At 46.3% G+C, this 18,024-nt stretch overlaps 1 protein-coding gene across 2 annotated transcripts in view; it reads right to left on the bottom strand.

The window, feature by feature from the left end:
- SLC7A1 (solute carrier family 7 member 1) overlaps positions 1–18,024 on the bottom strand; it is a 393,527-nt gene that overhangs the window by 309,869 nt on the left and 65,634 nt on the right. Inside the window, exon 2 of one of the 2 annotated variants that reach the window (XM_069202197.1) lies at positions 8,415–8,503. The exons of the other annotated variant lie outside the window; for it this stretch is intronic. The gene's annotated coding sequence lies outside the window, so the exon portion shown is untranslated. The remainder of the gene's footprint in view (positions 1–8,414; positions 8,504–18,024) is intronic. 2 annotated transcript variants of the gene reach the window in all.

Genomic DNA, 18,024 nt, shown 5'->3' with positions numbered 1-18,024 from the left:
GCGCCCTTTGAAAGGAGGACTTGCACCTCCTGTTCTAGCAACAGGAGGTGTTCTTCTGAACAATACGAAGGGCGGGGCGGGATGAGGGGCGGGAACTCCCGAAAGGGAAGGGTGTAGCCTTTTCCCACAACACTGAGAACCCAAGTGTCCGATGTAACAGTCTTCCATTTGGTGAGAAAATGCTGTAATCTTCCCCCTACAGGAGAGGAGTGAGTGGGAAATGGTGGAAGCCTAAGGCTGCTTCCCCTGCTGCACCCCGCCAGAGGATGAGGAAGAGGCAGAGTGCTGCTGAGAGGCTCCCCTGGTGCGGACCCTACCTCTCCCCCTGAAAGATCTATAGGGATGGGAAGAAGCAGGTTGCTGATATCTCCCCCGAAAGGAAGAGGAGGAAGAGCCACGCCCAAATCCACGAAACCTCCTGAAGAATCTGGAAGAGGCCGTGGAAGAAGGAGCTTGGAGCCCTAACGACTTAGCCGTGGCCCTGCTTTCTTTAAAACGTTCCAAGGCCGAATCAGCCTTAGCTCCAAACAGTTTGTCCCCATCAAACGGGAGATCCAACAATGTGGACTGTACATCTGCCGAAAAGCCCGAGTTACGGAGCCAGGCCTGTCTCCTTGCCACCACAGTTGTGCCCATTGCCCTAGCTACCGAGTCGGTGGTATCCAGTCCCGTCTGGATAATTTGGGTCGCAGCAGCCTGGGCATTTGAGACAAGATCCAAAAGACCCTGGGGAAGCTCTGTAAACGAAGAGGAAATGTCATCCATCAGAGCATGAATATACCTCCCCAGGATACAGGTTGCATTGGTGGCTTTTAACGCCAGACTGCAGGATGAAAAAATCTTCTTCGACTGCGCCTCTAGCTTCTTTGAATCTCTGTCCCCAGGCACCGTCGGAAAAGAACCAGGCGCTGACTTGGACGAACAGGAGGCCTGCACCACCAAGCTCTCCGGCGTAGGGTGCCTAGATAGGAAACCAGGGTCAGTCGGAGCCGTCCGATACCTCCTGGCCACGGCTCTGTGAGCTGCTGGGGAAGATGCCGGCCTCTTCCACACCTCTAACACCGGATCCAGCAGAGCGTCATTAAATGGTAACAGAGGCTCCGCCGCGGCTGAGGCCGGATGCAACACCTCTGTCAAAAGGTTTTGTTTTGCCTCCACCACCGGCAAAGGCAGGTCCAAAAAACTAGCTGCCTTCCGTACCACTGCATGAAAGGAAGCAGCCTCCTCAGTATATTCCCCCGGGGACGAAAGGTCCCACTCAGGGGAAGTGTCCAGCCCACTGGCCGACTCCAGTCCACGCAGCCCATCACCCGAGTCCTCTAGCTCTCCTTCCTCTAGGGCTCGTTGGTACTCCTGCTCTTTCAATACACGGAGAGCACGTCTCCTTGAATGAAGTCGTTGCTCAATACGCGGAGTCGACAATGCCTCCGCCGAAGTCGAAGATCGGCGCCGATCTTCAGAAGCCACCGACGCCGCATCCGGCGCCACAGGTAACTTCGGCGCCGACGGAAGAGCAACTGCCGCAGATGGACCCACCGGAGTCACAGGCCGAAATCCCGACGTCGACGGGATGGAAATCCCCGGGGCCAATCCTTCTGAAGCCACCGGCGCCGACAGTGGCGCCGAGCCCACGTTCCCAAACGGGAGAAAGGGCATAAAGGGTGCCGGCCGAAGAGGCGCAGGATCACCCAAAGAAAAGGCCAAAGGCCCAGCCGGAGCACCCCCTGGAGCCATCTGTTGGAAGATGGCATACATCGCATTCAAGAATGCGGAACTATCGGCTCCAGGGGTGGGAAAAGCCGGATACTGGGGTGCCTGTCTCGGAGGTGACCCCGACGCCGGCCTCGGCGTCTGCGCCGGAGAAAACACTTGAGGCTCCAATACCTCAATCACCGACGCCTGTCCAGGTGAAGTTGGAGACGCCGGAGAGGGCAACGGCGTCGAAGGATGCGGCGTAACCGTGGGACTGACCTCCCATGTCTTTCGGCGCCGATCCGGGGACCTGGAGCGAGTCTCCTTTGAATGACGCCGAGATTCTCTACGGCGCCGGGAGTCTCGATGACGCCGATGTCTTGGGGAAGAAGACTTCTTGTGATGTTTCCCCTTTGACTTGGCCATAAACAGCTTCGCCTCACGTTCCTTGAGGGCCTTTGGATTCATGTGCTGACATGAATCACAAGTCGAGACGTCGTGGTCGGAGCTCAAACACCAAAGGCAATCGGAATGAGGATCCGTCACCGACATCTTGCCTCCACACTCACGACAAAGCTTAAATCCAGACTTCCTCTGCGACATTATTTCCACAGCGAAAGACTACGCAGCAAGATATACACTGTAACCGCAAGAGTAACAGTTGCTCCCTCGAAGATAACCGTTTCGAATGCACGGAAAAAAGGGAACTGACGTCCGCACGTCGTCGAGGACCTCTTATTGCCTGTATGACGTCAGACGGCGTCGCGTGGGCTAGAGTGACGTCCTCGTCGACGTGCAGAGACTAGTAAGAAGATTTCCGTCGAATGCTGGCGCCATGGGAGTATTCATGAGGTGAGGAATCCACAGGTAGTTGTATCCATCAGAAACACTACTGTTCCCGCCCTCATGGCAAAGCTATTAATAAACTAAAAGGCAAATCAGGGATTGTAGGAAAGCACCCTGCTAACCAGGTCCCCAGTGCCACATCTCTTTTACCGAACTGCACACTTGTTTTGTACAATTGGCAAACTCTTTAGCTACCCCTGGTACCTCGGTCTGGGGATCTAAGGAAGGTCTAAGAGCTGCAGCACCAATTGTGTCACCCTCAGGGACCACTCACCTAACCCAGACGGTGCTGCCATTGCAGACTGCATATGTTGGTGGAGGCTAAATTGAAAACACAATGCGTCACACCATCCCTGTGTACCAGGTCCCATACACTGCATGTGCCAGGAATTAGCCACCCCTAGAGCAGGGTGCATTCAAGCACATGTGAGGGGCATTTGTGCATGAGCAGATATGGCCCTTCTAAGTGTGTTTATTCGGAGACATTGCAAGTGCACAGGGAAGCCACTATACATGCATGCGTTAGACACTGGTCATGAAGGGTTCCGTAGCTACATAATGGCTTCTCTGAATCCTGGGATGTTTGGTTTCAAACAGGTCAGAATAATAAACTCACTGACCCCAGTGATGGACTTGATAGAAAATGTGACACAGAGGGAACCTTATCAGTGCTCCCTGCAAACCTACCAGCTACTAGTGTGCTGACTTACTGGTTCCGACCAGTTCAGCCACCACAGACTTGTTTCTGCCTCCCACCACAATGTGAGAGCCAGTGCTCTCAAGGACCTGAGACAAAGGCCTGATCTGGGCAGAGGTGTGACCTCTCAGGCAGCATGGACATTCCAGGGCGATTAGCTTCAAAGGCCTTGCCACCTTTGTAATGCAGCTCAGGTCTATCGCGATGGTGGAGATGGCCAACCCCTCTGTCATGACCCCACTTTTGGTGGCACCACAGGCTGGAAAGTTAGTTAATTTAGCAGGAGTGCCCACTTCATGCCAGTCAAGCTGAAGTGGACGCTACTTTTTAAATGCCTCCATCTTGTTTGGAAAGAATTAGGCCATTAGGGTTAGGTGGTCAGCCCATTGGCTACTGTCTGGCACTCCCTGTAAGGCCCCTAAATTGAGTATTTAGGTGGCACCCCCAAACACAAACTCAGATTTCGACAACCTAAGAAGACCTGGACAAAGAAGAGTTGCACCCGCAGAAGAGGAAAAGCAGCAGCTGACCTGGAACCAGCCGCTCTGGCCTGCCTCCTGACCTCGAAGAATCCTAAACAAGAAGCCAACTCACCCAGCCTTCAAAAAAAAGAGTCAAGTCTCCCGTAGGCACCGGACTTGCTCTCCAACAAGAAACAAAAAAAGAAAAAAAAAAAAAAAAAAAGACACTGCAGCCTTAATACACTTCTGCACCTGGCTGCCTCAGTGCCACCCAGTGTGGCCTGTTGGGGTGGTTCTGATTAGTGCCCAGTACTTACCTTAACCCCGAGATTGGCTTTGTAAGTCTTTGTTAACCCTGTGTTTGCTGAACATTGTTTTTCCTCCATAGGATAACACTGAAAGAACTCTGAAAATTGCAGTGTAGATTTGAAACTGCAAAGCATACTTAAAAGTCTACTTACCTGATTAAGAAGTTCTTGGGTTTGAAACATAAAAAGAATTGTTATTTTTCAAAAAATGGTCTCAGATTTATTCTTCCAGTGTATCTCTCATTTATTGCCTCTGTGAGTCCAACAAATGCTTAGCACTACCCTCTGATGAGCCTAACTGCTCACCCACATTACCACAAAATACAGCATTAGTCCTATCTACTTTTGCCTCTGCAATACTGGAGATCCACTGGGCTCTATACACAGTATACTTTAATATGCTTCCGACAGGGATCATGTGCATCCGGACAAAGCACTATTGGGCAGTTCTGGTGTGCCAATGGTGCAGCAGCCAGCAGATTAAGGCTTCCCATTGGAAAACCTGAACTCTAGGTTGCTCCAACCATGGAGCAGCCACAGGTGCCTGTCTTTATTGTTTTCACGCTACACCCCGGGAGACCAGTAAACTTCTTTGCCTGTCAATTTCTTTCAATTTATGGATGATGTATTTTTGGAAGAGATTGTTGAGCAGACTAATTTTGTGTGTGGAGCATTATTTGAGGGACAATGCTGCCAAACTTAGGCCACACTCTAGAGCTAGCCTGTGGATTCCCACAAATCTGGAAGAGTTGAAAAAGTTCTTGGGTTTACCTTTTTTGATGGGGCTGATAAGAAAGCCAACACTGTCTTCATATTGGTCCATTAGTCCCTTGATGGCAACTGCTATATTTCCGGCAACCATGGGTCGTAATCGGTATGAGCTTCTTCGGATGTTGCATTTTGTTGATAATGCTTTAGCCTTGCCACGAGATCACCCTGATTCGGACAGTCTTTTTAGGATTAGACCTGTCCTTGATCACTTTGTAGATCAGTTTTCAGAGATCTATGGTCCAGGCAAAGAAATATCTGTAGAGGAGTCTTCGGTCCTGTTCAAGGGTAGTTTGGTTCTGAGACAATACATTCCTAGCAAGAGGGCACGATATGGAATTAAGTTGTATATGCTGTCTGAAAGTAGTACAGGATATGTTTATAATTTCGGGGTCTACACTGGTAGGGATTCCAGTATTGTCCCCACTGGTTGTCCGCCTGCTTTTGGAGTTAGTGAGAAAATTGTGTGGGAACTTGGTAGATGACTGTTTAACAAAAGGTCACCATTTGTATGTAGATAACTTCTACACAGGAGTTCAGTTATTCAAGGAATTGTTGCTTGTGGCACAATCCGCTCTAACCGGAAAGGCTATCCAAGAGAGCTTGTCTGTAAAAAAAATAATAATAATAATTAAAAAAATTAAGGGACAGTGCAGTGCCTTGCGGAAAGATGAGCTACTAGCTCCGAAATTCGTAGACAGAAGGGATGTGTACATGTTAACTACCATCCATGTTGAGAGTACTTCACCTGTGGTTGTTTGGGGTCAAGTTGCTGAAGTGCGCAAAGCTGTGTGCATTTTAGACTACAATAAGCACATGGGTAGTGTTGACAGAGTAGATCAGAGGTTGGAACTTTACACTGCTGCTCGTAAGGCTTATGTTTGGTAAAATAAATTAGCGGTTCACCTGTTCCACTTGGCAACTTTTAATGCTTTTGTTGTGTTCAAGAATAGTTCTCCAGAGTCAAAGATGACATCTGTGAAATTTCAGAAGTGTCATAGCGAGCCTTGTGGTGCTGGAACAGGCAAGAGTTCCTAAAGAAACAGTGGTGGAGGATGTGGCTAGATTGAAAGATCGGCACTTTGCTGAGCACATTCCTCCCCCGGCCAAAAAAGACTTTCCTGCTAAGAGATGTAGAGTCTGTGCTCGAAGAGGTATTCGGAAGGAGACTAGGATGTACTGCCCTGATTGTCCTTCAAGGCCTGGGCTGTGTGGGATTGTTTCAGGAGTTACCACACAGAAGAATTACTGGGAACTACAGTGAGCGTAAACTGCCGTTTTATATTTTTATATGTTCAGCTTCACGGTTGGCGTTACTGTCATGTATTCAATTAGAGCTTTTGTGATTGTAGTTTTGTACTTATTTATAATTAGTTAGTGGTTTCTTTGTTGTTCAAAAACAAAAATAGTGATGGCGGTGTGCGTGAGGTGGCCCTTGGCTGGCAGTGCTAGCCAATCGCCAGTCCACACACTCCCACCAGGTGGTGTGATTGCTGTATCAGGCATGTGGGTGTATGAAAGTGATGGGCCCTTGAATGCCGCTGTCTGTTGATGAGTGTTGTAATGTGCTGGGCCTGCAGCTGGCAGCGTGAATGGTCTTGTGCATGTCATGTATGAAAGGCGTGTGAATCGACTGTAAAGCGATTGGTGCCTTGACACGGCTTTACAGCTCACGAGCTGCAAGTCACTGGTTCAGTTTTTTGGGCTTTCAGTTATTAACAGTGCATTTCATTTTTGTGAAATCTCTTTAATAAAACTTGAGCTACTGAGCCATCACTCACCCTCGTGCCAAATCCAACCAGTAGGTGTGGTAAAATGACAAAACCTGCTCCGCTGTAATCAGGCGTCACAGCACACCCGTGACTTTCTAGGTGTCTCAGTGGGACCCGGATGATGAAGCATGCCACCAACTACGTTGGTGGGTGAGGGATCTTTTTAACATAACCTAAGTGTGTTTCTTTTCACAATTTTAGTGTTTGGAACATCACAAGAAGGATGTGGATACATTAAAATGATCCATATCTAAAACTACCTCTTTTTCTTGGGGGGGGGGGGCAGGAGGGAGGGGTCCTGCGTTTTTTGTCACCGGTGTAGCAGTCATCTAGGGAAACCTACCAAACCCAGACGACAATTTTTAAAACTAGACACCTGGAGGAGTCCAGGGAGGTTTGGCTTGCGTGTATCCACCAACATTTTCTTACCCAGACTCCTCTGCAAACCATTTGTCACGAACTGGAAGGAGGCTAAAAGCACAAAAATTAGTAAAAATGGGTTATGGCCAAGTAAAATGCCAAAATTGTGGTTTTCTGATTCAAGTCCGCCTGTTTCTAAAAGCTGGGAAGGTGGTGATTTTGACACCGCAAACCCTTTGTTGATGCCATTTTCAGGGGGAGGGGGGAACAAGCCTTTTTCTGCAGCCCTTTTTCCCATTTTTTTGGGAAAAAAAAACAAAACAAAATTTTCACAGTATTTTGGCTAATTTCTTGGTCTCCTTCAGGGGCACCCACAAACTCGGAGTACTTCTAGAATCCCTAGAATGTTGGGGGGAAAAAAGGACGGAAATTTGGCGTGGTTAGCTTATGTGGACAAAAGTTATGAGGGCCAAATGCGAACTGCCCCAAATAGCCAAAAAAAGGCTTTGCACCTGAGGGGTAAAAGGCCTGGCAGCAAAGGGGTTAAACAAAGAAGCTAAAAATAAACAAAAATAAAATAAAACAGAGCACACAAGGAACAGACTAATTAATATAGAACATAATCGAAAAAAACACAACTAAGGAGCTAAAACAGGAAGGAAAGTCTTACAGGGTCAAAAAAGAGACAAGCTTTTGAAACAGAGAAGCTAACAATAGGAAGTAAAACAAAGATAAACCGATAGCACAAGATTTAGAGAAACTACAAATGGATAGGAGGAAAGAAGAGTAGAGGGCCCTATACAATGCATAACGCATGTTATAATAATAAAAACAAAGTTTCAAAAAGATTTTCTGGAGGCTGTAATTTGATATACTGCTGCTATGTTCTCAGTTGCGCAGGAAATGTATCCCTTTGCATTTTAAATATACCTATTCATTTTCACTGCTGAATATTGGGAGGATAGGATGCATGGGAGCAGACATGCAACTTGTGTGCAACTTTCATATGCATCATTTGTTCTTGTATTGCTCTATATTTATGAGCGTCTTGTTATCGGTTTTTATTGTGCACGGTTGAGCAATTCAAATAATAAATAATACAACTGAAAATATTAACAGTTGCACTTCCTTCACAAAACACATGACATTAGCGACAGTGGAGTAAGCGGTTTTTAGGTGCACTAATGCTGAGCAGCGGATTGAAAGAAGGATTTCCATTTTATTACGATTTACAGCACGCTTTACAGAAAGGCACTGACGCAGTGAAAATTACAGTTTCTAAAAAAACACTGCGTGCAAGAGCACGATGCAAAAGCCGGTTGTCTCCATCTGCATCTCGCGCCCGCAGCCCAGTTTATGAATTAACTAGGCTGCTATAACTAATTTCCTCCCTCTGCACTACCGGAGCACTCTTGCCTGGGGCGCACCTTCGCTATGCCCGACTCCTGACTTGCTGACCAGTTGCTTTAACATTTCGCATCCATGAAAATAAACAAAATAAAGTATCTACCAGCACGAATCCCTCGGATCTTCAGCCACGGGTGATGATGGGCGGGCGGTAAACGGCTTAGCCTGGTCTGCGGGTGGGCGGGTCCAGTTCTGTTTATAAACAGACAGGATTAGGTTAGGATAAAGCAGGGTCACTTGTGCTCAGACTGCCGCCAACGTGTGAAACACAGATACACTTCCGCTGCCTCGGGGTTATCGCGGTTGGAATTAAAAGAACGGTCAGAAGGAATTAAAAAGTTACCACAATTAACACTCAAACCAGCCAACACAAAATAATAAGAGATAGACAATTAAATTCATATTAAATGTACTCAAGCATTGAGAAAGTCGGTCGGTCGGACCTTGGCAAGCTCGTACAATGGCCGATTGTATTTCTTTTTGTACTGCAAGCAGCGGTCAAAGCGTGTTTAACAAGTATGAGAACTGTAGTGCTGCGTGCAAAGGTGGCGGGCAGAGTGAGTGTGGGGGGAGCTGTCAAGGTAAACAAGTATTTTTAATGCACTGGGTCTCGCGTTTGTTCGAGTTAGAGATATTAGCGTTGTAAATTCCTAATTGGACTTTTCTCACAAATTGAAAATGAAAAGTAAAAACACAAATGAGAAAGTCAGTTCAAAGCGCTACGCCCGCCTTGAGTGCGAAGGAGAAATACAAAAGGGAAAAAAGTTCTCTTGCAGTCAAACATAAGGGCAAACATGCAATTATCCATGTAACAGCATTGATCCCGAAGCCTGTAACAAAACCACACCTCAAGGAGGGACAAACGTAAAGCATTTACCAATGTGAAAGGATTTTTAAAAGGCAAGCCCACAAACGAGTAAGAGTGGTTAAAAGCCCACATAGATACCAACACATCAGAAAAGCTGCGCTTGCGTGCTGATACGCTCAACCTAAAAAGGGTCACTGGGACAGAACTGTCAATAAGGCCACAGTGATCTGTGCCTGCAGATTCTGTCACAAGCACACTGAGGCCTCGGACTTCACCACTGCAGTGGTAGCCTTCTTGAGGTCAGCGACAAGAAGGTGCTTCATGGAGCAGCGCTAGACTTACTGGGTTGATGTGAACATAGTGACTCTAGGAAAGAATGAGCATCTGTCTTGTCAAAGGGCTTTCATACCAACACAGATGTGGCACGCCTGCATGCAATGCTTTTTAAGTCGAGCGTAAGCGTTCAACACCATGTATACCTTTACTATACTTCTTATAGCTTAAAGGATTTCATTTGTTGGTTGCAGTGCCCTTTAAAAATTCTTCCTCACTAGTGGTCAGTTCTGCCTTTTTCTCCCTCCTTTTTCTGTTTTTAGAGCAGTGACCAGCTACTGTATTATTACACTTTGGTTTCTTTATCTGTTGCTGTGACTGACTATTTTTGATATTTCTTTGGTGCTCCTCTTTCACTGTGGGTTTTTTAGGCCGGTGACTGCCTGCGTTTTATTGCAGCATTCCGTTTCTCCCATCTTCTCTTATGTCGCCGACATTTATTTTGGCTTTATTTCAGTGCTATCTTCCTTTACCTCTGGCTCCTAAAATAAGCTTATTTTTCAAAAGAAACACCCAGTCTTTTTGCTAACTGCTCGCGAAAGCCACAATATGCCCTTTCTAGTAGAATGTAGATAAACCTAAAAGCAATGATGTGAAACTTTATTGGGGTCATAAAACTTCAGTCAAGAATGCTTGCAAGACTTTCCCTTCTATTAAAATAAAAAGAAAATACTTTTCCAGCCTTATTTTCTCAATTTCTGTTCAAACGTTTATACAAAGCAAGGCAGTGCAGTCATCTCGTCGCTCCTCAAGGGCTTGTGATTTGTGATGTCAGTAGCTGCCAGTGACCACCAAATCATGGTAAGAAAAGACGAAATTATGAGACAGGGTTGACCAATTTATTTGGCAAGAAAAGTCCAGCTGTGAATTTACAATGCCAATGTCACCAACTCAAGAAAATGCAAGACCTATTGCACTGCAAATGCGTGTTCTAATGTTTATAAGTGTGTGTAGTGATGCGTGTTTTGACCACTGACTTCGGGTTGCACCACTTTGCACCTGGCTTAGCTGTCCACCGTCACTTTAGTGGTCATCAGTTACAGACTCCATTTTGTATTCAGATTAGCCTTAGCTTCACGGCCTCGTTAAAAGCTGCAAGAGTATTTCCACATTGTACAATGTGCATTCTGTCGTGTTTTCATACTTTTTCCCCACCAAGGGCTTTGGCTCATAAGAATGTACTCCGACAGCAGGGAATGGCCTTGTTTTGGATTATCACCTTGGGATAGTGTCCACATCCCAACGTGTTATTTTCAAAGCTAGCCAAAAGCAATCAGCATTTTTTTGAATAACTAAACTTCTGCAGGGAGAGGGAAGTGTGGAATTTTCCTCTCTTGTTTGTTCAAAGTAGAGGCCAAGACCAGAAGGACTATCTAAGGCGCATCCAGGACACTGGGCTGTGTCATTCTTCCCGAGGGGATAATTGATCTCTCTCTCCTCAATAGATTCTGGGATCTGCCGATTTGATGCTGATTAGGAGAGAGATAAAGGAGGGTTGCCCTTGCCTCATGGAGATGCATACTTTTTAATTCATTATTTGCTTTGCATTATAATATAGATACATATATTTGCTGTGCATATTGCAGTGGAGAATCATTTGTACATTTTTGCTATGACCATTTTTAAATGTGTGCGTTCAACATGCTAATCTCCTTTTAGGAACCTTGTGTAGTGAAATAATAAAGGTCTTCTTTGGACTACGAAGCGCATTCCAGAGATTTTTGTCAGTGCATGAGTGTTTCAGCTCTGTCATTAGTGAAAAGCAAAACAGTGTGAAATCAACATATATCCAAGGGCTGATTTACAAACAGTATTTTACATGTCAGATATTAAATAATAATCCATCATAACGATTTGCAAAGATAAGACTTTTTGGCTATTCACAAAAAACATTTGCAATGCAATAGGTCTTACATTTTCTTCAGTTAGAGCTACTGGCATTGTAAATTTATAGCTGGACATTTCCTGTCACATAAATTGGTCAACCTGCCTCATAATTTCATATTTTCCTGCCATATAATTCCAGTGACCCAGCAATTAACTAATGCACTTCTGTTTACCTTCTTCCTATAGCTTAAAACATTTACAATAATAATAGAACCCTTTCTCAGAAATAAACTTTTGGCATTAGTGTGTAATGCCCAAAACACCATAACAAAATTATGATTTGGGACGGATTGGAGGGTGAAAGGAAAAAGGGAGCCGTAGTAAAGATGGAGAGGACAATTGGCATAGTAACAGTGCCATGGGCCCTGGAGTAAGAAAGGAAAATGGTTGCCTGGAATTTCGGTAGGAAAATAGAGCAGTAGTTAAGAGTTGAGTGAGGTCTATAGGTCTCCGAGCCTTGGTGCCACTGCACCTGTTGCTGCATTCATAACTAGGCCACAGGAGAGAAAGCGGATGGTTCAGAAAAAGAGGCGAAAGCAATACAACAGAAAGAAAGATAAGGGGTCACAAAGAAATAAAAGAAAGGAAAAGAAAGAATGAGAAAATGAAAACACAACTGAGAAGAAATAGAGCAAACGTGTGAGACAAAAGAAAAGAGCGAGCGAAAGTTAGAGGAAAAAATAAATTAAAAGTGTGAAGTGAAAGAGAAAAATGAACATTAGAGAAAAAAAAAAAAAAAAAAAAAAAAAAGGAGGGTGCGAGAAACAAGCAGCGAATGAGCCTGGGCATGTATGTACTAACATTTCCCACTGGCGCAGAATGGGAAAACCAGTGACACTTCGGATTCAGACAATTAACTTGTGGCTTCCACATACAAACGGGAAAAAGAGGGATTTATAGTAAAACGTGAATTGACAGATAAAGATAAGAAAAACACCAGAGAAAGGAAGGAAGGAATATAAAAAATAAAAAAAAGTGAAAGGACGCATACAGAGTCAAAGGAAAGAGCAAATAAAAAAGAAAGAACGAATGAAGGGAAGAGAAAATAGTTAAAGAATGAACGCCTTATGAAGAAAAGACAGGAACGAAACAAAAGAAATAACCACATTTGAGGGTTTGAAAGAGGAGGTAGCAAGAGAAAGAAGGGAAAAAAGGAGGGAAAAGAAACAGATGAAAGAAAGAGCAGAACTGTTAACGTGGATTTTAAGACCTGGAAAGGAAAGTGGGTGAGAAAGAAAACAAGAGTAAACAACGTAAAGGTAAGAACAGAGTGAGATAGGTGAAACAGACCCTCCCAAATAAAGATGGCAGCTAAGAATAGATTTAATTGGCTCCAACACATCTTCAAACAGAAGTCAGTGTGTGGAACCGCAGGGGGCACTGCAGAACAGCAGGAGGTGCATTAGCATATAGTTGTATGTGAACCCCAACACAGCAATATTGGGGCACTTCAGATGAGGAATGGGGTATAGACAGGGCCGGGTCCCGGCCCAGTGCTGGAATAACAGAAAGGCAGCGGGTGAGGAATGAGAAACAGAGCACTGTGTAATTCCTGGTATTGGAATAATGGGGTGCTGCAGGTTAGGGTTGAGGTCCACTGACAGAATTATATGTGGGCTGCAGTACTGGAATAGTAATAGGCACACAAGGTCAGTAGTTAGGTATGTTAATGGAACCATGTGTGGAACCTAGTATTGGTGTGCCAGTGTTGCCAAGTGTTAGCCTGGAGGTGCCCTGGTGAAGCTGCGAGTGGTGCTAAGCCACAGAAGCGAGGAGTCCTGAAGGGCGTGTGTGGGCCTTAGTACTGAGAAGAAATATGCACTGAATGTTAGAATTTATGGATTCTGGCGGAGCTGTGGTGGTTCCCATCAACAGTGGTGTTGGATGTTAGACTTGAGGTGCACTGGCTGAGCTGTGTTTTGCTCGTTTGGGTCCAGTATTGGCTTGGCAGTAGGACTGAATATCAGAATTGAGTTGCTGTAATGGAACTGTATGTGAGAGGGGTCCCAGTATAGGAAAGGAAGTGACCTTGCCAGGGTAGAACTGAGGGGCACTGATAGAGCTGCGCCCAAGGTCACAGTACTGGAGCAGCATACTGTACTGACTGCAAGACCAGAGAGGCTGTGGCAGACAGCATGTGTGGGGTTTCTGGCACTGGCACAGCTGAGGGCTTGAGTGTGTGAACAGAGGTGCACTGTGGGAGCTGCACCCCAGGTCCCAGTACTGGAGCAGCAGAGTGGACCAACTGCAAGAACTGAGGTGGTCTGGCAGACAGTGTCTTGGTTCCTGGCACTGGGCAAAGGAAGGGTGGAAGCCTGGCAGTTGAGAGAGGGTGCAGAGAGCCCACAAAAACCAAATGTGACCAAGATAATAGCCTGATTCATAGTCTTGTTTACAGCTAAACTCAGAGCAGGAATGCTCTGCAAATGAAAAGGGAAGCTACCCTGAACAGGAGCAGGAAAAAGGTAAACAAATAAAAATAAAAGTCCTACAGACCAGATAAACAGGAGAAAGCGTATTTATAGAGTAGTTGGTCCCTGGTCCCACACAGCAGGGACAAAGAGGCATGAATGACCACTAGCAAGCAAGAATTTTTAAATCACACTGAAACTAAAATTAAATATCTGGAAGCCCACAGAGGAAAATACTTATAAGTATACAAGAGGTCATACGCTTATGCTCAATCTAAAAAATATTCTGTAACTCTTTTGGTCTTTCACTTCAGGTAATTGTATAAAATAATGCACAGTTTAAATTAAAAATATAAACAAGTTAAGTTGATCAGTGGGAAAAACACTATCCTACATTATGAGAGCCACAGAAATTAATCATGGTTGCAGTGGAGAATAGAGACTTGCGTATGTCTAGTGCTACGAAGTCCTAGTCTGAATGTATAAGTCATTATTTTAAACTTACTTAACACAGTATGAGAGGCTGCTACAAAATGAGCAAAAATGTTTAAGATAAAAAAGCACTTCCAAAATATCGATTTTAGTTATACTCTTTGAGATATAAATGTTGTTTAAAAGCTTACATACCATACAGCTCAGCTGTTAACTCCCTTGTACTACCAGTCAAGAAGAATAAATCTTGAGGCCAATGATCATGCAGGTCGCTCTGTGAGCGTTCCTCCTCCAGAAAACACCATCGGCAAGAAACCAGCTGCTCCCTAGGACCATCTGACCTGGGTCAAGCACGGAGGACAGCTGCAATACCCACTAGCACTGCTTAGAACACCTTGTGCCTGTGGTGCCCATAGGCTGAGGCTATAAGGCTGTCTCTGGGGTGGCCCAGCAGTATGGAGTGAGGTGAGGCAGTGGCCAGGCCTGTCGAGGGAGGGGTGCCATAGCGTGCTTCCATGGCCCTGAAACAGGATCAGAGAGGCTGCTGCAGAGGAACCCCCCTGAAGCAGTGATCTCATCGATGTGGAGCAGCCAGTCCCAGGTCGGTCAAGAGAGAAGGCAGAGCCGTAGCTCAGATGCCAGAGAAGCCCGATCGGAGGAACAGAATGACACCTGCAGGACTGCAGACAAGGCTGCGTGGTTGGAGGTCAAATAATCTGTGCCAGCCACATGGGAAGAGAGAGGTGGGGGGGGGGGGAGAGGGGTGACCACCAAGGCAGTGGAGGAAGAGTTCTGCCTCTTTGTGAGGTGAGTGCCAGGGTCCCACACACCCCCCAACAAAAGCATTGCACATGAGAGAGCGGCGGACGGGGGGGCACCCTTCAAACACAACCCCAGCGGGTTGAAGGGACAGTGCCCAGCGAGTCACAAGGGGGCTGAGGAGTGCCCCAGAGGGCTGAAGAGGAACCTGAAGTCCAGGAGTTTGCCCGGCAGGGGACGCCCCCAAGGGGCCACTTATACATGGCAGGGAGGCAGCTTTTACAGGGCCTGGACTAGAACTCTGCCAGAGAGTTGAAACTGGAGAGAGGGAGGCTCACCCTAGTGTTGTTGTGTTGAACAGGAGTGTTTGAGATTGGAAGCCCCGACACAAGCTTTTTTTTTTTTTTTTAAGGCAAATCCTCCTCCTTTGTCTTTTCGGAGGTGGTCTGGAACAGGATTGAGGCGCATCCCGCTTGACAATCCATTAATCCCTTGTTAAGAAGGGGGGGTACGTGAGAGACTGAGAAGGAGGAGATGAAACCCCTGAGGGAATGGCATATAGCTCCGAGAAAGCTGTACAAACACAGGGAGCGGAGAGTTTGATACCAGGCCTGTCCAATCCAACACCAAGAAAGAAATGGCTCCTCCACTTAATGGCACTGCCTTGCAGGAGAATGTTGTTGAACTAGAACGGAAGCAGCCTATGACTCTGGGAAATGAAGAACGAGGAGCGGTGTGAGATTCAATCCAAGATTTTATCCACATGGGGTGTTTGACTGGACTGCTGGATTACATGCTATTTTTCTTACTTAGTTGACGTTGAGTTTGCTTGGGGAGAAGAGTCCGACGAAGGGGTTGATACACATCACAGGTTAGCCCGGTTGGTTAGGTCCCTAGTCACACCACAAAAGGTACTTCCAGGGCAGGGAGTTGCGGGGGATAGGGAGGTTTGAGGATACTGTTTTTTGTTTCCTTTCAGGAGTTGGTGTTAACCAAAAGTGCAAATCCAACATTTGAGCATAGGATACAGCACTCACACTCATACGGCTGGAACCAGCTCCTTAGAGGGCTGCAGCCCAGAACACTTAAAAGGTTTTATCATGAAAAGTGAATGGGATGCTGGATAAGGTCAAAATGGGGGTGGACCTTAGGGAAGCTTTCAGAATGGATGAAGACAGTTATGCTTCAGGAAACTCACCTCCTGAGCAATAGGTGTCCCTTCCTATCCCATAATTGATATCCTCAAGTCTACCAAGCAGGCTTTCACCACGGCTCATGGGCGCAGCTTTTTTCATTTGGAGACGCGTACCCCTGGCAGCCTCCAAAGTATGGCATGATAGCTTGGGCCACTACACAGTGGTCTCTGGCACCTTATATAGCCTCCACATATCCTTGGTCTGTGTGTGCCATGCCTCCACTCACGGCAGGTTTCTGGTCTACACTGGGTGAACTAGTGAAAGAGTTGGCAGAGGCCCCTTGGCTTCTTGGGGGGGGGGGGGGGTGGGGGGGGATGGGCAATCTCAATGGGTTGAGCGATGCAAGTTTAGACCGATCAGCAGGTGCCAGGGGTGGTTGCAAACCAAAGGTCCTCGTGACCTTCGTACACAACTAAGCCTGGTTACTATATGGCGAGTGTATCCCCTGGATGAGAGGGGATTTACCTTTTATTTGGGGGAGGAGGGGGCACACTGATTCTCCTCCCATTTGGATGACTTTTTTTTTTATGCAAAGACAGGAATTCTATTGCGTTCAAGATGTCAGACTCATAGACAGGGGCTTATCTGACCACTCAGATGATGGTGGTGGTGGTGGTGGTTTTGGTTTGGGGCCCATGAAGTGCAAGGACAGGCTGGCGCATGGATAGCTGGTACCTTCAACAAGAAGAATTTAGGGAAATGTGCCAACCACAGAGTCAACAGTTCCTTACTGACAATAGGGGCTCTGTGTCCTCTCCAGTAAAGGAGTGAGAAGCCCAGGAGGTCACGTTTAGAGGCCATATTCTAAAAAGCTAGAGAGTAAAGTTAGACACTGAGAGCAGTCAGGAAGTACACAGGGAGCATCAGAAAGAACCTAGAAACTCTGCCCTGTTAGGAGCACTACTGGTAGTGGAAGGAGGGGGGAGAGAGTCACACATTTAGATACACTTTTGTCCCTAGAGGGCTGGTTGAAAGTTTAAAAAAATAAAATAATTCGGAACAGATCCTCCTCTGCACATCCTCATTCTCTGAGGGGACCTGCTGCTCAACTCCAGGGAGCTCAGGCAACAGACTGGAGGAGGCCAAGCTGAGGCTGCAGCAGCAAAAGTTGGCCCCAGATACGGAGGCCTTGGAAGTGGAGAGAGAAAGGCAGAGGTTGGGGTTAGTGCCCCATGGTGACAGCAGTTTTAGTTTCCGTGACATCAGGGTCAGAGAGGACTCTTGACTCTAGGAACCTGAACTAGGAAGTCCCATCTTCCAAGGTGGCTGATGACATCTGTAAGTGGTTCACTGCTCTGGAGGCCTGTAAGGTACAGAGGGTCCATCAGAGGCAGTGGGCAGCTATATTGTGGCTCTCCTTCTATGACAAGGGTAGGGATAGACTCCTCACTGTCAGAGAAGAGGATGCAAACAATTAAACAGTTCTGAAATCTGCACTCTTAGATGGGTTTGGTCTGGCAACGGAACAACATAGGATCAAGATCAGAGAGACCGGGAAAGAGTCCTCCTAAGACTGGGTTAATTTTGTGGATGGCTCTGGAAAACTGGTTGCATGGGAGCAAAGTTAGTGACTACCAGGGCTTCTATAGCCGGATTCTAAGAGAGCACACTTTGCATAATTGTGTATCTGATCAGCTGCATCAGTAATTGGTGGACTCTGATCTGACCTGACCTCTCCCCAAGAACTGGGAAAGAAGGCAGACAAATGGGTCCACACCAAGGTGAGTAGGAAGGCTCACACAGAGGATGATCACAAAAAAAAAAAAAAAGCAGGTCAGTCTTTAGACAAGGGTGGTCCCAATGAAAAACACAAAGAGTCTTCATCAGGTCCACAAAATTCCTCTGGGGTGGGAACAAAACCTCTTCTTCCAATTTCAAAAAGTCTTG

This window comes from Pleurodeles waltl, chromosome 8, assembly GCF_031143425.1.
Source record: "Pleurodeles waltl isolate 20211129_DDA chromosome 8, aPleWal1.hap1.20221129, whole genome shotgun sequence".
Classification (NCBI taxonomy): domain Eukaryota; kingdom Metazoa; phylum Chordata; class Amphibia; order Caudata; family Salamandridae; genus Pleurodeles; species Pleurodeles waltl.
Note: the sequence above shows the minus strand (reverse complement) of the source record. Positions and strands in the feature narration are given on the sequence as shown.